We start from the raw sequence: 24523 nt of genomic DNA, 5'->3' as shown, positions 1-24523 counted from the left end.
ACTTAATCTCCCCTTCTTTATGGAGATCACGATAACTTTTTGCTGGAGTCTGTGGATGCAAAGAAATGATTATATCTTCAGAGGTGTGCAGCCCTCTTCAGGAAACTGCCTGGGGTTTTTCAAGAAAGAATTTGCTCTAGTTATCTTGAGAGCAAAACCACGTTACAAGGAGTCTATGTCTCGATGGTTAGAAGGCCTTGTGTAATAGCTCTGATTTTCTTTTTGTCCTTTTTTGTATCTTGAACTTTTGGCTACACCTTGATTGTTTCTTTTTCATTTTAATATATAATCAGTAGGGGGCACACCCCTCCTGTTTCATCAAAAAAATAGTGGACATGCATGGCCGATTCACCTATGTGGGAGCCGGGAAGGCAGGTGCATGTCATGACATGGAGGTTTTACAAGATTGTCAGGCGGATCAGAGGTTCCCGCATCCACCCCCAGGTTTGTGCTTATTGGTCAAGCTTTTGATGCATCAATTATGCACCAAGTTTGTTGCAACATTTGTTTTGGTACTAAGACTGAAATTGTTCAATTATTATAGGACGGTACTACCTGGCGGACTCGGGATACATGGAGCAGCAAGGATACATGACTCCTTTCCGGGATACTAGGTATCATAAGGAACATTTCAGGGGCGTTGATGTTCGCACATTAGATCATCAGGAGAAATTTAACTACATTCACTCGAAGCTGGGCAATGTCATTGGATGGAGGTTTGGGCATCTGAAAGAGCGGTGGCATATCTTGGAAGGGGTTCCATTCTTTAGGAGGGAAAAGCAAGCATGGATTATCATATCCTGCTTTGCAATTGACAATTATTTGTGACTGCGTAAGTATGGAGATGGTTCGAAGTACGATCCGTCAGATTGGATGGCGGTGAATACTACAGCTAATACCTTAGTTCTCAGGGAGTTGGTATCTATTGCTGTGTGGCCTGCAGAATGAGTCTTAATTCGTTATTGTGTGCAAGTTTGAAACCATGGGTAATGTAATGAAGTGCTATTTGATTAAGTGCTAGGCATAACTGTTGCGTTTAATGGACAGATAATGTAATGTAATTCGATATGCAGTAGTGGCACCATTTTGTTTATTTAATGTGTTGCATTGGCAACAAAATTTGAATTTGAATGGGGCTTTCCCGCTAGGAATGGGCACCTGGTGCCTCCGCCGGCCGGGACGCCACCCTATCCAGCAGTAACAGTGCCATCCAGCCATCCTATCCAGCAGGAACAGTGAATTTCAGCTGCTACAGTTCGAACCAGCCACCAGCCCAGCCAGCAAATTTCAGTTCAGTTGAACGGGGCCTGAGTCGGCAACACCACGTCTAGATTGTTCTCCTTCATAGCTGATAGGAAATTTGGTGACAAGCTTCTTTGTTTCTCAGGCCCATCCAACTTTAGAGGCTCTTGGCCAGTGAGAACCTCCAACAGGATAACTCCAAAGCTATAGACGTCACTCTTTTTTGTCAGTTGGCATGTTTGCATGTATTCTAGGTCAAGATAGCCACATGTACCTTGAACCATGCTCACATACTGCTCTTTGTCGAATGGGGCTAGTATTGAGGCTCCAAAGTCTGACACTTTTGCCATGTAGTTATGGTCAAGAAGGATGTTAGCACTTTTCATGTCACCATGGATGATTGGAGGAGATGCATACGAGTGTAGGAAATGGAGTCCTTCCGCAGCTTCATGAGCAATCCTTAGGAGGGTGTTGAAAGAAATTTGTAATGCTCGATTCTTGCCATGGATAAGGTCAAACAATGTGCCATTTGGGATGAACTCATAGACTAGCATTGGAACTTCCACTTCTAGGCAACAACCCACAAGTTTGACAATGTTTTTGTGATTGATCTGGGAAAGTATTAGCATTTCTTGACCAAATTCCTTCTTTTGCCTTTCGTCGATTAGCGCACATCGCTTAATAGCAATAGACATGTTGTCCTTAACTATTCCTTTGTAGACTGTTCCATGGCCCCCACTTCCAATTATTCTGCTCTTGTCGTAGTTGTTTGTGGCTTGCATAAGCTCAGCTTCGGTAAATACCGTGAAGGAGAGACCTCTTTCTGATTTCATCTTCTCAAACAAAAGCAGGCCTCCACGCTGTCGAAAATGTTCTCGCTTAACTTTGTTCAGTTTTCTCTTTTGAATGATAACGAATCCAAAGGAGGAGGAAATCAGGAGAACAACGAAGCCGACAGGAACTCCTGCGTAACAGCATCAAATTAGAGCACTGGTAGAAATCTTTCCATCATTTTTGTTGTAGAGATCATAAACCATTTAATTTATATCTTAGTCTAACTCTTGTAGAGAAATGTGTTAGCTAGCGTATTTGCTGTCAGTTGACACATATGCATATGAGATGAGAAGTTACTTGTCTCTGGCTAGCTGAGGGCGTTATTACCTATTATTAGGCCTGTATCAGGGTTACATGTTTTGTTTTGGTCTGAAAACTTCCTTCCAGCTGGACACGAACACCGGTATCCTCCTTCTGTGTTGTGGTAGATGCTGCCCGAGGGGCATGAGGAGCTGTCTTTACATTCGTTGTAATCTGCAATAAGTTGAGAAGAACTAAGCACTATAATACAAAGTTTAGAGGCCGGAGGACTATGCTATCTGATTACAGAAATACACCAGTAATTAAAGTACATAATATCTAAGAACTAAAGTCAAATTAGTACCTTGGCATCCATCTGGAACATAAGGGTTGCCTTGGTATCCTTTGGAGCAAGTGCACACATACCCTGCTCCGTTGGTGGAGTCCACACACTCGGTATTGCCACTAAGGCATGCGTAACTTCATGTCTTGTTTCGTTTGGCCACCTCACATGAAGTCTCGTTTCTTATAGCCCAGTTAAACACCATGGGTGCTCGCCCAGCATACGTGTCATTGAACTTGGTCGTGTTGACGTACAGGGTGCTGAAGTTGAACGCTGCCGCCTCCATCAACACGGCGTAGCTGCATCGGCTGAAACTTGAGATTTGGCTTGTGTTAAAGCTGATGTCAAAGGCAGCGCTGTAATAGTCCATCCCTCTGGGGATCACCGTCTGACAGTAGCCCGTGCCGGAGAAGGAGCCGTTGGCCGCTGACAGCTTACCGCATGTTGAAACGCACCTGCTCTGTAAGATAGTGTCATTATCGCTGTCGAAGATGTAGGCAAGGGTGTTGCACCCAATGACTGTGAACTTGCTGTGGACGTCCGAGAAGCGATACGGGGTATCTCATACGTCAAATTTGCTATATTTGCCGCCGACCTCCATATCATTGGAGGTAGCGTTGTAGCAGTATGTGACGATGTAGTTGAGCACCCGCATCGTGCTATCAGACAAGAAAATATTGAGCACCTCAAAATTGCCCTTGAATGGTTTGGATGCCCTCTTATGCATTTAAAATAGCAGCACAAAGACCAAAGGTCATCGGCGACGTCGTCGGCCGTAGTCGAAAAGAGGAAGTCTTCTCCATGGATGGTCTTCTGGTGATTTTCCGGTGATCTTCCTATGGCCTCCCCTCCGCCTTCTTCCTCTCCTGGTCTCCTATTTGCTTCCAAGGTACAAGCCAAATTTGGAGTCCCTGTGGTTTCTTCTCTTCCGGATGATGCCGCTAGTTTCTGGCTTCTAGCCTCTTTTAGTCGTGCTGATTTCCGGTTGACATCTGAATCGGTAGCCTTAGCGCTCCAGCATGTTTTGGGAGGAAATGCCTCTCTCTTTGCAGTTGTTTAAGTTGGAGAGAGAATTTTTAAGTTCACTGTCTTCTCGAAATCTGTTGGCTTAGAAGTTTACGCTCTTAATTCTTTTGCCAACAATTCTTTCAAAGTCTTCTTCCATCTCTGAAACAAAAAGGGCTTTGACCTAGCTAAATCCTCCTCCATTAAGGACAATCGCCCATCTTTTGAATGGGTAGAAGTCAAAAAGAAGAAAGCCCACCATTCTTATGCGGATGCTGTGAAATCTTCGTTTCCTGCCATGAAAAAGTCTGATCCTAAGCCGGTCCCGATTGGCAAGGTCTTCTCACATCTTACCAATGATCTTGATCGACGTTCAGTGTTTACAAGGTTGAATTTTCGTAATCTTTCTCATGATTTTGCGAAGAACACGGGCAATCATGTTCTCCCCACTAATGGCGTTAATTTGGACCTTAATTTGAGCCTTTCAAATTTGAATAAGGAGGTGTTAATGGGTGCCAACCAAGTTCCTTTGGGATCTCGCTCTCAGCCCAAGCTGTTCTCCAGGCCTTTGCCAGTGGGCCGCCGGAATTGCTCTCGGTGCCTTTCTTTCTCTCATCTCCAGCCCAATTGTGTGAACAGGGTCCGTTGCTCCTAGTGTTTCCGGCTGGGACATATTGCCATCTCTTGTAGGTTCCCGCCTCGATTTCCGGGTCTTTCCATGGAGCATCCGCTCGGCTTCTCCTCCGATGCTGAAGCATGGAGCAACTATAATCCCTCACATTGGTTTCGCACCTCTCTCTGTATGACTGGTGGACCTGTTCCCTCTGAGCCAATCTCGCTCATGTCATTTGGGCAGCTGTCGCAGGTCTTTTTTTATATGGCGCCCCCTCCCACAGTTACAATCCCTTGGAAAGAAATCTCTCTGGTCGCCAGCATTCATGGCCTCTTTCCTTCCTCGGCGCCCTCGACGGATTCGCTTAACTCACCTCGCCCTTTCCCTGCTGCTTTACCCACGGAGCCATCACTTCCAACTCTGAACCTTGCCTGCATCGCCCCCACAGTCTTTGATCGTCCTCCCCAAAAAAACCCCAATTCCTACTACAGTGTCCACCCCTGCTTGCGACGGCAACTCGGAGATGGCCTTCCGCTTTGTTGATCCTAGTCCGTTCATGCCTCAGGGCTTCCAACATGTGCAGATTGAAGGAAGAAAACTGATGTCTCGTGTGGTAATGGGTCCACCCCATGTGAGGAATAGTGATCTTGCCATCGCCACAATCGAGCCATTGCCAGAGCAACAGGTATCCTTTGCTGCAATTCGGAATGTTCTTGAGGATTTCCTTCGTGATGAAATGGGGGTTACTTTCTGCTCTATTCAACCGTGTCCTTTTGGGCAAGCATATGTCAGGTTCAATAACTTTCATGATAGAGACCGTCTTATTCTTGCCAGCCCTATCAATTTTGGTAATGTGCGGATTTCTTTTGTGGCTCACAACAATGGTTGGAATCATTGAGCATTCACCTTTACTCATGAAGTTTGGCTTATGTTATTGGGTTTAGATATTGATTATTGGCCACAGAAACACATTGAAAAAGCACTGTCTGACTTTGGTAAGCTTATTGCTTGGGAAGAAGATCCAAATCATCTTGCAAGAGTCCTAGTCAAGGCCAGAGTTGTTTCTCTTGATGAAATTGCTTGGTTCATGGTGTGTTCAGATGGAGATGGTTTTGAGGGAGAATCCTGGTCAGTTCAGTGTGAGGTCATCCAAACTAGGATGCTAGGGAACCCACGCCAAGATGAGGACCTCCCTCCTAAGAATCCAGATGATTTCAACCTAGGCTTCTTTGATTTCTTTGGATATGGTCAGCCATGTCAAGAATCCCTCCTCCAGATGCTCCTGAAAATGATCATGATGCTACTGATTGGGGCCTTTGGCCTGATAATGTTCATGGTGGTAATAGGTCAAATGCTAATGTTGCCCAAGATGGCCCACTCCCAGTTGTAGAGATACAGAAGATTGGCAAACACCACACACCCAATTAGGGGGGTGACCTTTCATATATATAGCCGGGACGGCTTGGTGTACAAGTAAGAGTTGGAGTACAATACAAGTCAGTTATACATATATCTAATACCCGCCCGCAGTCTGAGCGGGAGAATCTCGGACGCAAAGACTAGACCTAAAATCAGTGAACAACTGTACATGCAAGCCTTTCGTCATGATGTCCGCAAACTAATGAGAAGAGGGAACATGGAGCACCCGAACCTGACCCAAGGACACCTTGTCATGGACAAAGTGAATATCAATCTCGATATGCTTCGTGCGACGATGATGAACAGGATTAGCCGTTATATACACAGCACTGACGTTGTCGTAGTAGACGATCATCGCCGAAGACAGGGGCGCATGGAGCTCCTGAAGGAACTGACGAAGCCAGCAAGACTCAGCCACAGCATGTGCAACAGCACGATACTCAGCCTCAGCACTAGAGCGGGACACCGTGGTATGGCGTTTTGATGACCAAGACACTAGGTTGCCGCCAAGGAAGATACAGTAGCCTTACGTAGACCGTCGGGAATTAGGGCAACCAGCCCAATCCGCATCAGAGTAGGCTGTGAGACTATCGACTGATCCAGTGCCGATGTGAAGACCAGTAGATAGTGTACCCTTCACGTAGCGCAAGATCCGCTTGATCATTGCAAGATGAGGCTCGCGGGGATCATGGATGAAGAGGCACACCTGCTGAACGGCGTAGGCAATGTCGGGCCGAGTCACTGTGAGGTACTGAAGAGCGCCGGTGAGACTCCGGTACTGAGAAGCATCTTCAACAGGATCGCCATCTGTAGCAGACAGCTTGGCACGAGTGTCAACAGGTGTCGCTGTAGAGTGACACTTAGCCATGCCAGCACGCTGAAGAAGATCCACTGCATACTATCGCTGAGACAAAAAGAGGTCATCAGTAGATCGAGAGACAGAGATCCCGAGGAAGTGATGAAGGTCCCCCAAATCTGTCATGGCGAACTCCGAGTGTAGGCGATCGGTGATGCGGTGAAGCAGATCAGTCGAAGAAGCCGTGAGGACGATGTAGGCGACCTGACCGCCCTCTTTGTAAACAAAGAGAGAGGTGTCCGTGACCGAAGCAATGAAGCCGAGGGTGCGGATGTAGTTGGCGAAGCGCTGGTACCATGCCCGAGGTGCCTACTTAAGTCCGAACAAGGACTTCTGTAGCAAGCAGATGTGATTCGGAGAAGTAGGATCGACGAAACCAGGCGGATGCTGGCAGTAGACCATCTCCTCTAGATGGCCATGAAGAAAGGCATTCTTCACATCGAGCTGGTGGATCGGCCAGGAGCAGGAGACGGCCAGGCTGAGGACGACCCGTATGGTGGCCGGTTTGACAACCAGATTGAAGGTCTCGTCGTAGTCGATGTCGTGCTGCTGCGAGAACCCGCTGGGCGTCCTTCTACGACCCTTGGGCGGGCGCCATTCAGATGTGGCCCACCCAGCGCTCGCCTGCCGCCCCATCACCTCAACCTGCTGCTGCCCCGACCCAGCAACAGGCGCAGCAGCAGGCCCCGGTTGCCCACCAACAAGCCGTACAGGCCCAGCAGCTGGCACTACAGGCGCAGGTGCAGCCCGCTCAGCTGCCCTACTATGGCTTCATGGCACCGCCCGTCTATGGCACTGTTCCGGCACCTGTTCAGCAGGCGCCCCTGGCTTCTCCAACCCCATGAACGGCGCTTCCTGGGACCAGCAGTCGCTTGCTTCGACCTTCAGCACCATGTCTCTCCAGCAGCCTCAACAGTCTGGTTGGTACTTCGACTCAAGTGCTACCTCCCACATGACCTCACACCCCTCCACCCTTTCACATGTTTTACCTCCGCGGTACCCTTTTCCATCATCAATTGTCGTCGGCGACGGGTCTTTACTTCCTGTCACTGGTACTGGCGCTACGGTTCTTCCTGGTAGTTTATCTCTTAATAATGTCCTTGTCTCTCCTAGACTTATTAAGAATCTTATTTCCGTTCGCCAGTTTACCTCCGATAACAATTGCTCCGTTGAATTTGACCCCGCTGGTTGTACTGTGAAGGATCTGGTGTCTCAGAGGGTGCTCATCAGGTGCAATAGCTCCGGTCCGCTGTATCCTCTACAGTTTCCTCCGGCGCTTGCTTTTGCTGCCACTTCTTCTCCTGCGCTGTGGCATCGCCCCCTTGGTCACCCCTGTCATGAGGTCTTAGCAAAGGTCGCTTCAGTAGTCCCGTTCTGTAATAAAGAACCTAGCTCTATTTGTCATGCCTGTCAGCTAGGTCGCCATATTCGTTTGCCATTTCAGTCATCAAACTCTCGTGCTACTAGTAATTTCGATCTTATTCACTGTGATTTGTGGACATCACCAATTCCCAGTGTCTTTGGATTTAAATATTATTTACTCATTCTTGATGACTGCTCTCATTATTTGTGCACCTTTCCTCTACGTGTTAAATCTGACACTTTTTCCACATTGGCAATTTTTTTCTCACATGTTCGCACACAGTTTGGTGCTATGGTGAAAGCTGTCCAGTGCGACAATGGGCGTGAGTTTGACAACTCTAGCACACGCACCTTCTTCCTCGCTCACGGAGTTCATTTGCGCATGTCCTGCCCTTACACCTCACCTCAAAACGGTAAAGCTGAGCGCATGATTCGCACCATTAATAATGCTGCTTGCTCCCTACTGTTTCAGGCTAGCATGCCTCCATGCTACTGGGTTGAGGCGCTTCACACAGCCACTCATGTGCAGAACATTCTCCCCACCAAAACCTTGAAATCCGCCACACCTCACTCCGCTTTGTTCGGAGTCGCACCCACATATGGTCATCTTCGGGTTTTTGGTTGTTTATGCTATCCTAACCTTTCAGCCACAGCAGCTCACAAGCTTGCTCCTCGATCAGCATCATGTGTTTTCCCAGGCATAGTTCCTCGGATCTCATCTACTCCGCTGCCCTAGCCCCGTGCGCCGCCACCCCCGGCCCGCACGTCCACCACTCCCGGCTACGCCGCCCGTCCAGGCTGCACCGCCCGTCCAGGCCGCGCCGCCCTCCCAGCCGCACCGCCTCCCCATCATGATCTGCTGCGATCATGGCCACCACCGGAAGCTCTTCGTCGGCGACATCGGCGGCCTCTGACACCCCGTCTTCTGCTGCGTTGACGGACGCCAACGCTGCACCGATCTTCGTCAACCCGTACGCCTCCGTCTCGGTTCGTCAGCACGTGCCATTCAACCTCAGCTTGGAGCGCCCGAACTACTCCAAGTGGAACGCGTTCTTCGCCGCCATGTGCGCCAAGTTCAGTCTACTCGGCCACATCAACGGCACCGTCGCCGCGTGCCCCAACAACCTCACCTAGTCGCAGCCGGACGCCTGCATCCGCGGATGGATCTACGGATGCATCGACGACACCGTCCTCGACCTCGCCATGGAGCCGGACCAGACGGCTCGTCCCCTCTTTGTTGAGATTGATAATCTGTTTCAAGCCAACAAAGAATCCCGTGCTGTCATCCTTGAACGGGAATTCCACAACCTGCTGCAAGGAGATCTCTCCATCGACGCCTACGCCCAGCACATGAAGCAGACAGCCGACGCCCTTCGGGAGGTCGGTCATGCGTCTCCGGCCCTCAGCTCGTGCTGAACCTGCTTCGCGGCCTCAACCCCCGCTTCGCCAACACCGCCGACATCATCGCCAACTCGACCGTCCTTCCGGACTTCAAGTCGGCGACCAACATGCTGCGGCTGAAGGAGATCCACCTCGGCAACGAGGGCAAGACCTCCTCCGACACCGCCCTCGCCGCCTCGACCACTTCGACCTGCACCTCCCCCTCCTGCCAGTCCTCCTCGTCGACCTCAAACTGCGGAGGGGGCGGTGGCAAGGGCAAGAGCACCAAGGGTGCCAAGAGCGGCAATGGCGGCCGCACCGGCGGCGGCGGTGGCAACGGCAGCGGCGGTAGCCGCAACCAGCAGTGGGCCGCGGCTCCTCAGGCCTCTGCGGGCCCTTCCCAGGCTGCACTGCCCACTGGGCCATGGGTTTGCTTTAACCCATGGACCCCTAATCCGGGATGGGCCAACCAGCAGGCCTAGCGTCCGCCCATGATGCCTCTACAGCAGGCCCACACGGCCTTTGCGCCCACTCAGGTTTCTCAACCTGTGGTCGGGCCCTCGACGTACGGCGCCCTGGGCGGCTAGGACCAGGCGGGTCTCATCGCCGCGCTCAATCAGATGGCTCTGCAGGGCGCCCACGGCGCTAACCCCTGGGTCCTCGACACTGGAGCGACATCACATATGTCCTCCAACGACGGTATACTTCTTTCCCGTCTTCCCCATTTGCCATCATCCATCACAGTTGGCAATGGTACTTCTATTCCAATTTCCTATCGTGGCACTTCCACCATACCTATAGCTTTGATACCATGTAGAGATACAGAAGATTGGGAAACACCACACACCCAATTGGGGGTGACCTTTCATATATATAGCCGGGACGGCTTGGTGTACAAGTAAGAGTTGGAGTACAATACAAGTCAGTTATACATATATCTAATACCAATTAATGATGAGGTTAATCTGGTTCAAGTCCCTGTACAAGGAGAGCCTTTCCTGGAATTAAATGATCTCATCCAGCAGGCTCAGGAAAATATAGAACTTGACCTTAACCAACCCTTGGCAGATGACTTAGGTGGTATTGAGGATTTCATTCATGCAGCAGCTGAACTGGATGCTGAGAATTTATAGGATGACCACATTGCTCATGAGGAGCAGGTAATTGAAGTAGATGCTCTTTCAGATGATTATGATGGAATAATGAAAAACCAACTTTTGCCAGATTTGAATCATAATCAGGAAGTTGATGTTTTCATTCCTTTGGATGGGGATGTTCCTCTTCAGCTAATACCTGATGAGATTCAGGAAGAGGATCTTTTAGGGTCACCTGTACACATCCCTGTTAGTGTTGATATTGCTGAACCTGATCAAGATGTCATGCAGTTAGGCTTTGTGGAAGTTTTTCAACCTGCAGCTGACCCTGGCTTTGTGTCACATCAGAATTCTCACCTAGCCCACTCCTCATAAGTCATACGCCAATGGGCCAAACACTTTGCCACTGGACCTGGCTCTCCCATTGTGCAAGTCCCTCTTCACTGGAGCCCCCTTTTCACTGCAATGCTTTTAAATCCAGGAAACTTCTATTGGGCCAAGGCTTTTTTGGAATCCTCTGCATTGGACATCTTCTCCAAGTCTTTAGGTCCTTCCAGGCCTTTTGCACTGCCTCCAAATTGTCCTTCAGTTAGCAAAAGCAGTTGCATGTTGGATTCAATTGATCTTGATCGCTTTGAGGATCAATTGCCAAAACAAACCAATTCTTCTACAGTGTTTCAAACTCCTGAGGCTCAGTCATCTCAGCCAAGTACACCAGCTTCAGCTCAAGTCACTAAGAAGCTTAGTAATGTGGGTCCCTGGTCCAAAGCAGTTTTAGCTAAGGCTGGCATACTGAAATTAAATGCAGATGATCCAGAACTTAGGAGGAGCCTCCGCAGGAAGAACCTTAACAAGGGATATAAAGATCCTTGTTGTTCTGATAAAAGTTGCATTGCTTGCTTTGTCAACCAACCGACCATCTCTCCTTCAGTTATAACAAATTTATGTGTCACTTTCTGCAAAATCGATGCACAGAAGTTGACTGATGAAGCCCTCTGTAAGAAGAAAAAGGCTACTGCCCCTAGGGGAAAGAAGCCCAGAAAATCACAAGGAAAAGGTGATGATGCAGCCAAGCCAGATAAGAAGAAGGCTAAGAAGTGATGGAGAGGTTGCTCCATGCTGGAAGTTGGTTAGAAGGTGGCTGGCTATGCTTTTGTTTCTTTTTGCTATAATAATCACTTTAGTAATGATGGTGGATGACTCAAGTTTGCTTTATAGTACTCATGTTAAGCATGAGTTACTTTTGTCCGTTTCATTGTTCCGTTAAATGGCTCACATTAGACATGTAAAAAACTGGGAAGTTCTTTGTTGGAACGTTAGAGGTCTAAATTCTGTGAACAAATGGGATTCAATCAGAGACAAAATTGTGGAAAGTGGATGTGACATTGTGTGTCTGCAAGAAACTAAAAGGGAGACATTCGATGCATAGTACATTAAAAATTTCTGCCCACCTGCATTTGATGCCTTTGAGTTTTTGCCCTCAGTAGGTGCTTCAGGAGGGATCATAACGATCTGGAAATCTTCTTTTTTTGAAGGTCACATTGCTTTCAGCAATAATTTCTCTTTCAGTGGATTTCAGATCCTTACACAATAATGCTAAATGGCTGCTTACCAATATTTATGGGCCTTGTTCTAATGAGGGTAAATGTAACTTTGTGGATTGGCTCAAACAAATTTCTATGCCAGATGATGTTGATTGGCTCCTGGTGGGAGACTTTAATTTGATGAGAAGCCCTGATAATCGTAATAAGCCATGTGGTGATATTTCTGAAATGTTCATGTTTAACGAAGCTATCAGTGCGCTTGGTTTGGGGGAATTGCCGCTTCTAGGCCGTCAAATTACTTGGTCAAATAAAAAATTTGACCCTTTGCTTGAGAGATTGGATTGGTTCTTCACTTCCAATAGATGGACTCTTTCCTATACTCATACGTCAGTTTCCTCAATGATCGTGGAAGTCTCTGACCATAATCCTTGTATTATCAGCATTGCTACTAATATTCCAAAAGGGAGAATCTTCAGATTTGAAAATTATTGGATGGAACATGATGCTTTTATGGATGTGGTCAGACATGGTTGGAATTTACCAATCTTTCATACAGATAAAGTCAAAATCATATCTGCTAAATTCAAAAATCTGAGAAGGGTGTTGAGGGCATGGCAAGCACAGCTCTCTAGTCTGAAAAGTAATATTGAAAATGCAAAATTGATCCTCTGGCTCATAAGTTTGATGGAATGTCATAGAGATTTGACTCTTGCAGAGTGGAACTTCAAACTTATTCTTGAAAAAAAATTAAGCAATCTGCTTCGACAACAAAGAATTTATTGGAAGCAGAGGGGAACTATTAAATGGGTCAAATTTGGTGAGGGTACTAAATTCTTTCATGCAAATGCAACAATCAGGAGTAGAAAGAATCTTATCACATCTTTGCAAGATAATTCTCGGAATTTGAAATCACTACACAGTGACAAAGCATCTATCCTCTGGGAGGCATTTAAAGAACGGCTTAGTACATCTGAGATTCATGGTATGCATCTGAATTTAGATGAACTGCTGATCTCTTCTGATCAATTAGCTTTCTTGGATGAGCCTTTTACCACTGTGGAAATCGATCAAGTTGTTCAAAGTCTTCCTTCTGATAAGTCTCCATGGCCAGATGGTTTCAATACTGACTTCATCAAAAAAGCATGGCCCATAATCAAGTTTGACTTTTTATGACCTCTGCATGGCCTTTCTTTAAGGTAACATCTGCCTGCAAAGCATCAATGATTCATATATCACTCTCATTCATAAGGTAGATGGGGCCTCCAGAGCAACTGATTTCAGGCCTATCTCTCTCCTGAACACATCAATGAAGTTGATTACCAAGCTGCTAGCCAACAGATTACAGTCTTTTATTCAAAGCCTGATTCATAAAATCAGTATGGTTTCATTCAATCATGAACAATTCAAGACTGCTTGGCTTGGGCTTTTGAATACTTGCATCTCTGTCATCATTGTTATATTGTGATCCAAATTCTGGTGGGAGATTGTTGGAATTTGGGCTTGGCCCATTAAGTATTTCAGTTATTCCAAATAAATCCCAAAGGCCCATGTGGTGCAAACTTTTAATCCCACATTGCTAGTAGAAGTTGAGGAGACCATATGACTCTCCTATATATCTAACTCATAGGCTTCACCGGAGAACATCAATTCGATTATTCCTCTTGTAAGCCGCCATTAGGCGTTATAAACACACACCCGATATAGTGAAGTTCTTGCTGGCTGGCGCCTGTGGTTTTTACCCTTTCGCATTGGAGGGGTTTTCCACGTTAAATCCTTCTGTCTCTTGAAGTTTGATCTTTGCTGTTTTCATCGTTTTGTTCGCCGTCGCTTCGAACAAGTGGTACCAGAGCCGTGGTTTTAAGTTAGGGTTTCGTGATAGCGTCGATGAAGTATGATCTACCGATGTTGGACTACAAGACGAGGTTCTCGCTGTGGCAAGTCAAGATGAGAGCTATTCTGACGCAAACCAATGATCTTGATGAGGCACTGGAAAAATTCGGGAAGAAGAAGGATGAGTGGACCGATGAGGAGAAGCGCAAGGACCGTAAGGCTCTTTCTCTTATTCAGCTTTATCTATCTAATGATATTCTGCAAGAAGTGCTGCAGGAAAAGACTGCTGCAGAATTGTGGCTGAAACTGGAATCGATCTGCATGTCGAAGGATCTTACCAGTAAATTGCATATGAAGTTGAAGCTGTATACACTTAAGATGCAGGAGGGTGATTCGGTGATGGGTCACCTATCTGTCTTCAAGGAGATCGTTGCTGACCTAGGGTCGATGGAGGTTAAGTATAAAGATGAGGACTTAGGTCTTCTCTTATTATGCTCTTTGCCAAGTTCTTATGCAAGTTTTCGTGACTCCATACTATTAAGCCATGATGAACTAACCCTTGCGGAAGTTTGTGAGGCACTCCAGTCTAAGGAGAAGATGAAAGGCATGGTGCAGACAGATGGATCGTCCTCAAGGGGCGACGCCTTGCATGTTAGAGGCAGATCAGAGCAAAGATCATCCAGCGACAACAACGATCGTAGCAAGAGCAATAACAGTAGAGGCCACTCCCAGTCCAAAGGTCCCAAGAAAAAATTATTTTGTAAGTACTGCAAGAAGAAATCTCATATGATTGAGGATTGCTGGAAATTGCAGAATAAGGAGAAGAGGAAAAATAAATCTGATGGTAAGGCTAGTGTTGCTTCCGCTGGTGAAAACTCTGAGTCAGATTGTTTGGTTGTCTTTGCTGGTTGTGTTGCTGGTCACGATGAGTGGATTCTTGATTCTGCATGTTCTTTTCATATCTGCACTAACAGAGATTGGTTCAGTTCCTATGAGTCTTTGCAGAACGGTGATTTTGTGCGCATGGGAGATGATAACCCGTGTGAGATTGTTGGCATTGGCTCTGTTAAGATCAAGACCCATGATGGCATGATTTGCACACTGAAAAATGTGAGGCACATACCAGGGATGAAAAGAAATCTGATCTCGTTGAGCACACTTGATAAAGAAGGACTCAAATACACCGGTTCAGGTGGAGTTGTGAAGGTATCTAAAGGTTATCTTGTATGTTTGCTGGGTGATCTAAATCCTTCAAATTTATATGTTCTCAGATGTTGTACTTTGCATGGTTCTGTTTCTGCTGCTAATGTTGCTAATGCTGAACCTAGTAAGACTGACCTTTGACATATGCGTCTTGGACATATAAGTGAACTTGGTATGGCAGAATTGATGAAGAGAAACCTGCTGGATGGCTGCATTCTGAGTGGCAAGAAGTTCTGTGAGCATTGTATATTTGGTAAGCACAAGAGGGTCAAATTCAATACATCTGTTCATACCATAAAAGGTACATTTGATTATGTTCATGCTGATTTGTGGGGTCCTTCCCGTAAGCCTTCATATGGTGGTGCTCGTTATATGCTTACCATTATTGATGATTACTCTAGAAGAGTGTGGCCTTATTTTTTGAAAAACAAAGATGATACTTTTGCAGCTTTTACAGAGTGGAAAGTTGTGATAAAAAGGCAAACTGAGAAGAAGGTCAAGGTGCTTCGCACTGATAATGGTGGAGAATTTTGTTCGGATGTTTTTGATGATTATTGCAAAAAAAGAAGGCATTGTTAGGCATCACACCATCCCATACACTCCGCAGCAGAATGGTGTGGACGAGCGCATGAACAGGACCATTATCTCGAAGGCTCATTGCATGCTGTCCAACGTCTGCATGAACAAGCATTTTTGGGCTGAGGCTGCTAATACTGCATGCTATTTGATCAATAGGTCGCCTTCTATTCCACTCAACAAGAAGACTCCTATTGAGGTATGGTCTGGTACACCTGCAGATTATTCACACTTGAGAGTTTTTGGCTGCACTGCTTATGCTCATGTTGATAATGGAAAATTAGAGCCTAGAGCTATTAAATGTCTGTTTCTTGGTTATAGTTCGGGAGTCAAAGGATATAAATTGTGGAATCCTGAAACTGAAATGACTTTCATGAGCAGAAGAGTTGTTTTCAATGAGTCTGTGATGTTTATTGACAGTCTGTCCACAGATGATACTTTAGTTGAAAAATTGCAGCCACAAGTTAGTGTGCAGGTGGAGCTTATGGATGACCAGGAAAATGAAGTTGTTGGTAATGATATTTCAGATAGTGTTCCTGATACTGTTCAGCATTCACTTCTAGTTTCACAGTCTGATTTGCAGCATGAGAAGGATGTAGATTTACCTATTGCTATTCGCAGATCAAAGAGGAGTTGTGGACCTCCAAACCGTTTAATTGAGGAGTGTAATCTGACTTATTTTGCTTTGAGTTGTGCTGAACAGGTGGAGGATGCTTGTGAGCCAGCAACATATTCTGAAGCCGTTGATTCTGTTGATAAGGAGAAGTGGATCTTAGCTATGCAGGGGGAGATGCAGTCTATTGAGAAAAATGGCACATGAGAGATTGTGAGCTTAACTGAGAAAAAGAAGTTTGTTTGCTGCAAATGGATCTTCAAGAGAAAGGAGGCTTTGTCACCTAGTGAGCCTTCAAAATTTAAGGCAAGGTTAGTTGCAAAGGGCTTCAGTCAGATTCCTAGTGTTGATTATAATGATGTGTTCTCTCCAGTTGTCAAGCATAGCTCAATTCGGACTTTCTTTAGTATTGTTGATATGCATGATCTTGAGCTTGAGCAGTTAGATGTGAAGACTGCATTTTTGCATGGAGAGCTTGAGGAGGAAATTTACATGGATCAGCCAGAAGGATTCATAGTGCCAAGCAAGGAGATAGCTGTGTTTACATTAACATTGTTGATGGATCACCTATATACTTGCTGTTATATGTTGATGACATGCTTATTGCTGCCAAGAGCAGAAAAGAAATCATTACAATAAAGAAATTGTTGAGTAGTGAATTTGATATGAAGGATTTTGGTGTTGCTAAGAAAATTCTAGGTATGGAGATTACTAGAGACAGAAAATCTGGTTTATTATTTCTTAGTCAGCATAATTACATTAACAAGGTTCTTCAGCGTTTCAATATGCATGATTCAAAGCCAGTTAGCACTCCTATTGCACCTCACTTTAAATTGTCAGCCACTCAGTGTCATAGTTCTGATGAGGATGTTGAATATATGTCAAAAGTCTCATATTCTAGTGCTGTTGGTTCTTTAATGTATGCCATGGTTTGCTCTCGCCCAGATTTATCATATGCTATGAGTTTGGTTAGCAGATACATGCCTAATCCTGGTAAAGAACACTGGAAGGCAGTTCAGTGGATTTTCAGGCACCTCAGAGGAACAGCAGATTCTTGTTTGAAGTTTGGGAGAACTGATCAGGAACTCATTGGTTATGTGGATTCAGATTATGCTACTGATTTGGATAGGCGCAGGTCACTCACAGGTTATGTGTTCACTGTTGGCGGTTGTGCTGTGAGTTGGAAGGCTACTTTGCAGCCTGTTGTTGCTATGTCTATCACAGAAGCAGAATATATGGCTTTTGCTGAAGCATGCAAGGAGTCAGTTTGGCTGAAAGGTTTGTTTTCTGAGCTGTGTGGAGTTGATTCTTGCATTGATCTATTCTGTGACAGTCAAAGTGCTATTTGCCTCACCAAAGATTAGATGTTTCATGAAAGGACAGAGCATATTGATGTCAAGTGCCATTATGTTCGTGATGTTATTTCACAAGGTAAATTGAAGGTATGCAAAATCAGTACTCATGATAATCCAGCTGATATGATGACTAAACCAGTTCCTATAGCTAAGTTTGAGCTTTGCTCAAGCTTAGTTGGTTTGACAGCTTAGCCCAAAAGGCTATTTGGCGCCAGAACTTATATTCTTTGTTGTGTTCAGGTGATGATTTTGATATGCAACAAGAAGGAATTTGTCTCAAGGTGGAGTATGTTATATTGTGATCCAAATTCTAGTGGGAGATTGTTGGAATTTGGGCTTGGCCCATTAAGTATTTCAGTTATTCCAAATAAATCCCAAAGACTCATGTGGTGCAAACTTTTAATCCCACATTGCTAATAGAAGTTGAGGAGGCCATATGACTCTCCTATATATCTAACTCATAGGCTTCACCGGAGAACATCAATTCGATTATTCCTCTTGTAAGCCGCCGTTAGGCGTTGTAAACACACACCCGATATAGTTAAGTTCTTGCTGGCTGGCGCCCGTGGTTTTTACCCTTCGCATTGGAGGGGTTTTCCATGTTAAATCCTTGTGTCTCTTGAAGTTTGATCTTTGCTGTTTTCATCGTTTTGTTTGCCGTCGCTTCTAACAATCATTCCAAAAAAGAAATAATCATCTTGAAACTGGATTTTGAAAAGGCTTTTGATAAAGTGGAGCATCAGGCTATGATAAATATTATTGAACACAAAGGTTTTGGCCATAAATGGTTGCGGTGGATAAAATCAATCTTTTCTTCAGGCACATCTGTGCTGTTGAATGGAGTACCTGGTAAAACATTGCACTGTAGAAGAGATGTAAGACAAGAAGACCCTCTTTCACCTCTCCTGTTTGTTTTAACTGCAGACCTTCTTTAGTCAGCATTGAATCAAGCAAAAAACCATGGTTTACTTACCCTGCCTATACCTTTAACTCACTCCCAAGATTTTCCAGTCTTGCAATATGCCAATGACACATTGATCATTATGGAAGGTAAACTAAATCAGCTAGCTGCACCCAAGGACATTTTGAATCAATTCTCCCTCTCCACTGGTCTCAAAGTCAATTTCTCCAAGTCCATGTTGGTTCCTATTAACATGGAGCCTGAAAATTCTCAAATCTTGGCACAATCATTTGGCTGCTCTCATGGCTTACTTCCTTTCACTTATCTGGGGCTCCCATTGAGTCTGAGTAAGCCCAGAGTGGAAGATTTCTAGCCTTTAGTTTCCAGATGTGAGAGGAGATTGGCTAGTACATCTATTTTTCTCTCTCAAGCTGGAAGGTTACAACTTACAAATTCAGTTTTCTCAGCCTTGCCAACTTTCCACATGTGCACCTTCAAGCTACACAAAACAGTGATTAAGCAAATTGACAAGTTCAGGAAACATTGTCTTTGGAGAGGTGCTGATATCAATGCAAAATCTCCACCAAAAGCTGCTTGGCACATGGTTTGTCTGCCAAAATCAGAAGGTGGGCTAGGTGTGATAAACCTGAATACCCAAAATGAGGCTCTTCTTCTGAAAAATCTGCATAAATTCTTCAATAGATTGGACATTCCATGGGTTAATCTGATTTGGGAGAAGCTTTATCAGAATGGAAAGTTACCAAGTGCTATCAAAAAAGGATCCTTCTGGTGGAGGGACAATCTCAAACTTTTGGACAAGTACAAAGGTTTAGCATCTGTTCATCTCTTAGATGGCAGAACCTGCTTTCTTTGGTGGGATATATGGGAAGGTCAAGTCTGTGCGCAAGCCTACCCTGAACTCTTCTCTTTTGCAAAACTCCAGCATATAACTGTTCAGAAAACTTTGTCCACGTTATCCATTGAGCATTTATTTCACTTGCCTCTTTCATCAGAGGCATATTCACAGCTCTTGCTTCTCTGTGATAGACTTGATGGCCTCAACCTTAATTCTGAGCATGACACTTGGACTTACATATGGGGTTCACCAATATTCTCATGCTCCAAGGCTTACAAGCAACTAACTGGACATGCACTTGTACCACCTCCGTTTAGATGGCTCTGGAAGAATTGTTGCCAAAAAAAACATAAGGTCTTCTTTTGGCTACTGCTCAAAGACAGATTAAATACATGGGATTTGCTGAGAAGAAAAGGAATGGAGCTTCAATCTCATAACTGTGTTCTTTGTCTCCAACACTCTGATGAAACACTTGAGCATATCTTTCTGCTGTGTCCCATGGCTGTTCAGTTCTGGAGCTCACTTGGTCTTTTTATTCCAGCATTCAACAATCATGCAGATGTGATCAGTTCTTTCAGAAGACAACTGGATCTTCCTTTCTTCATGGAAATAATAATCCTAGGATGTTGGGGCATTTGGATGGCCCGCAATGATTTCATTTTCAGGAATATACAACCATCTCTGCAAGCTTGTCAGTTCGCATTCAAGAAAGAGTTTGTCCTTGCTTTGCATAGGGCAAAAAGTTCGCATTTTGATTTAATGAAACAATGGATAGACAACCTTATGTAATTTCTCTTATTTTCTTTGTTTCTTTTTTTTTTGTTTCTTGAGTCTTGTTGTAAGAACTCTCCCTTTTACTTTTAATATATAATCAGTAGGGGATTTCTCCCCTCCTGTTTCCTCAAAAAAGATGCCCTCTTGGACTTGGCAGCTGATGTTGAAGTCTACTGACAGTGAGCAGTTGACGCCGATGCCGAATGGATACAGTATCTCGACGTTGCCACACTGCTTTTGGCACTGAGGGCTAGGAATAGCAATAGCGGGGGCATAATTTGCCGCAAGAAGTAGAAGACCGAGGACAAGCTGCAGGAGCATTTCCATATTACTTGCCTAGAGAATTAAGGAGCAAGTTATTGTGACAATCAGCTTAATCATTTTCATATTACTTCCTATATGTATGTACTTCCAACTACATATAGGAAGCTAATACTGCATCTCAAACCCAAAAAAGAAGACAAAAACAAATCTTCGTGGGGGTAGATGAGTACTACTCCCTCCATTCTTTTTTATTTGTCGCCGTTGACTTTAGACACGATGTTTGACCATTCGTCTTATTTAAAAAAAATTGTAATTATAATTGTTCTTACCATCATTGGTTTCATCATTAAAAATACTTTAAGCATAATTCATGTTCTTTCATAGTAGCATGATTTCTTTGAAGAAGACGAATGGTCAAACATTGAGTCAAAAGTCAACAGCGACAAATAAAAAAGAACGGAGGGAGTAACTATCTTCTCGTGTTTCTAGCATCCCTGAAATGATGTGTATGCAGATAAATGAACCGCTGTATCACAAAACTGAAGAATTGAAATGAGTACCGTTGAATTAATTGAAAATATTGAGGAAGTTCAATTTTCGTTTAACAGAAGGGAGACCTCAGGGGATTTAGTTCTGCCCACCAGAGATATATCTTCCCTGAGATATGAAGAGCACTGAACATCTGCTATGAAGATTGCTTGAGATGATGTTATTCTAAGAACATATTACACTATGTGCCGCAAGCACAATACAATTCCTCCAAACTAGCGGTATCGTAGGCTATTTCGTGCATATATTTCGGCATGATTCAAACTGGAGAATGGTTCCTGTTGCATTAGAAACTTGATGGCGGGGATGCTTAGCAAAGCCTAGCTAGGTCCCTGAATTACACTTCAAAGCACTGGTTTTTGTGGAGACTGGCATGGCAAGACAGCTACAACATCTAAGACACACAAATTGTGTAACGCTGTATATATTAGTGCTCGCCTCATTTGTCTAGCATCTAAATGTTGCATCATCAATCCTCAAGCATGGAGATACATGAACTGAAATGGAAAAAGGGATCAAAACCAAACCACGCGTGGAGGATATATAAAACATCAATCAAACTGATCACTAGAACTTGAGTTTTTCAGTGAAATAGAACATGTACCTTTAGGTATGTAGTTGAGAGATCGATCTGCCCTCCAGGACGCCGCGAGCACCGAAGCTTTAAAGGATTGCTTATTGTAGCGAGAAGCAAATAAACAGCATATATATATGGAGAGTGGTTAAGAACACTGGCGGAGCTACGTTGTGGCCAAAGGGGGCCATGGCCCCCCTAGCTATGCAAATTTTCCACTAGGTGAACAGTAATTTTGGCACTGTTCATCGGATTAGCAGCTTAATTACCACGTCTGGCCCTCCCTGATTCAGTGTTCAAGCTCTGCCACTGACTTAAGAAGGCTACATCAAGCGTCAATGTACGGGTCGTCGTCGGAACGAGTCAAGACAGAGAAAGATTTCTGTATTATCAAGAAGTCTATAGAAGCGCTGTTGTCTAGTAGAAAGTAGAAACAAGGCCAGCAATATTCCCTGAACAAGTACTCTGCGGGAACAAATCAACAGAGAAAACGATATAGTTGACTCAGTCCAATTAATCCTGTTACTAAAGAAAATTGGGGTCGGATGACTCTGTCGAATTAATCTTGTGACAAAAGTGAGGTCAGATTGAAAACAATGCAACAATTTAATCCTGCAGTAGAATAAGACAACGTTTCTGCCCTTCCATATAACTACCGCCGCATGTTGATCATGACCAAGCTCATGGAAACATGATTCATGGAATATTTTTGCATAAATAAAGCAGGAGTATAGTATTTGCAGGAGTTGCTTAGAGAAACTCAAGCTCCAAAGGGTGTTTGAATGGCTTTTTATACTTTTTTTGGACTATCGGTGCACACATGTTCATGCTTCTCCCGTCATAGAATAGACCATCAATCAAGAAAAAAGGAGCATAAAGCAGATTCTGACCTTCTTTTCCTAGCATGTGTAATTAATTATATTGAGTAACCCACTTTTGCTGCGGTAGGTTGTGAGATAATTAATGAGAATGGTTCATGTCACATCCTCGCCAGTTTTGAATTCTTTGCCGGAAATTAACCATCCCGCCGCATTTGCCAAGGCGATTGCCGCAATGCGCCGTTGTTTCCAAAGAGGATTAACAAGACTGCTTCCACTAACGTGATCTGCAATCCGCTTCTGACAACAACAGATTCACGACGCCAGACAGAGACTAGGCCCAATTTTGCCCGCGCGCGTCACTCGATCGGGCCTCGGTTGCAGGTGAGGTGACCTCCGATCCTGTACCTCGCGTGGCCATCACCGTCAGACGATCGGTAGTACTACCTCCGTCCCAGATTAACTGTTTTTGAGAGTTTCATAGAGGGTCATGACATTAAATATCATCATTTTTATTGACATGACAAAGAGAGAATGGTGGAATTTCATGGGATGTAAGGAGAGTTTCATGGGATGTAAGAAGAGTTTCATCACCATAAAACTCATCTGACACAGTTATCTAGTTCTCAGTCTAGGTAGCTGTGTCCATGAAACCCCCACTGTGACTGGTCTTAGCATTTAAATTTTTTTCTAATGAAGTGTCCTTTTAGCAAGTCTATCTCTATCTCTCTCCTCTTCCACCTCTCCTCGTTTCTTGTGCACTCTCTATCTCTCTCCTCTTCCTTAATTCCGTGCAAAATCCTAAAAGGACACTTAATTTGGGACAGAGGTAGTACCATGTAGCTTCCCGGCGGCCCCCCGTGGGCTTCGAGGTGATTGAGCAACCTTTCAGCGGGTCCCCACGGTCCACGGACAAGAGCGGTTCAGTCCCTGAAACGAGAGCATTCATGTGCCAGTAACTGTCAAAAGCGCTACGTGCATGTAAAGCTTTGTCGCAGCTACTGCACTGCGTTTTTCCTGTTTCGTCTTAACCACAAATTCAGTCCTGACTAGCCCAGTAGTGCTGATAGGAAGATCGAGTAGTGATCACTGATATGGTCATATGAATCGGAGTGTGTGTTACTCGTGGTAAATCGATGAAGCCCACTCCTGCCTCGCTCACTCTTTCGCTTGCTTGATCTCTGCATCAGTACCAGTAATCCTGTAACACCAAATGGCAGAGAAGGTGGCTGTGCCAGGGCGAGCCCATGAAATCAGAAATGAGAATGTATATCTATGGAGAGTCTATAAGGATAACAGTATATGTAACAGGAATGTTGTAGTAATCATGTGTGGACCTATGTTCAGTTTTTTTTTTTTTTGAACGAACCGGCACGAGATTGTGCCTATTTCATTGATATAGTAGAAAGTATAGTCTGGCTAGCCGGTGAAAAGGGAAAAAATTACTCTCGTGACAAAAGAGTCGCTAAATCTTTAGCCCCAGCAGCTACCCAGTCTAGAGCCTCTTATTTTATAAGCGATACGAGGGCTGGCGCCGAAGTCTTGTGGTGTCTGAAAACTCGGTGATTCCGCTTCTTCCATATTTCCCATGACACCAGCATGGTCATGGTGGCCATAGCCTTGCGTGGAACCGACGGCGTCGTTGCAGAATTTTGCCACCATTGAGCCACGCTGTCACTAGACTGCCATTCTTGAGTCCGCATTGTCGGCTGCGCCGTCCACTCTGCTATGATGTTCCAAACTCTTCTTGTATATCTACATTCCGCCAAAAGGTGAAGCGCTGATTCAGGGGCCGAGCGACAGAGGGGGCCGGACGGAGAGTGCGTCCATCCCCTTTTTTGTAGGCGATTCGAAGTCCAAACACGATTTTGCGTGACAAGCCAAATGAAGAACTTGCATTTAGGGGGTGCCCATGAATTCCAGAGGTAGGAAGACCTTTTGATTTTGGTGCATCCAATGAATTGCGCTTTGTAGGCCGAAGCCGCGGAGTACTGCCCACTGGTAGTGAGTTTCCATGAAATCTGATCCTGTTGGTTTGGTTGTAGCTGGATGTTCTGCGTTCTAGTCTAGAGCGCGGCTAGCTCAGAGAGGTGTGTTGTTGTAAGGCCAGGTTGTAGGGGAATATCATGGATCCAGGAGTTGGCTGTGAGTGTCGTTTGCACCGAAATCTTTTTCCTCTTGGCAATTTTGTAAAGATTCGGTGCAAGGTCTTTTGGTCGGCAGCCTTGCAGCCAACCATCACTCCAGAACTTCGTTTTGCTTCCATTGCCAAGGGTTA

General features: G+C 45.0%; 1 pseudogene; it reads right to left on the bottom strand.

The window, feature by feature from the left end:
- Positions 1-1292: 1292 nt before the first annotated feature.
- Positions 1293-20523, bottom strand: LOC120662544 (annotated as a pseudogene).
- Positions 20524-24523: the final 4000 nt, after the last annotated feature.

The sequence above is a fragment of the Panicum virgatum genome, chromosome 2N (assembly GCF_016808335.1).
Source record: "Panicum virgatum strain AP13 chromosome 2N, P.virgatum_v5, whole genome shotgun sequence".
Lineage (NCBI taxonomy): Eukaryota > Viridiplantae > Streptophyta > Magnoliopsida > Poales > Poaceae > Panicum > Panicum virgatum.
Note: the sequence above shows the minus strand (reverse complement) of the source record. Positions and strands in the feature narration are given on the sequence as shown.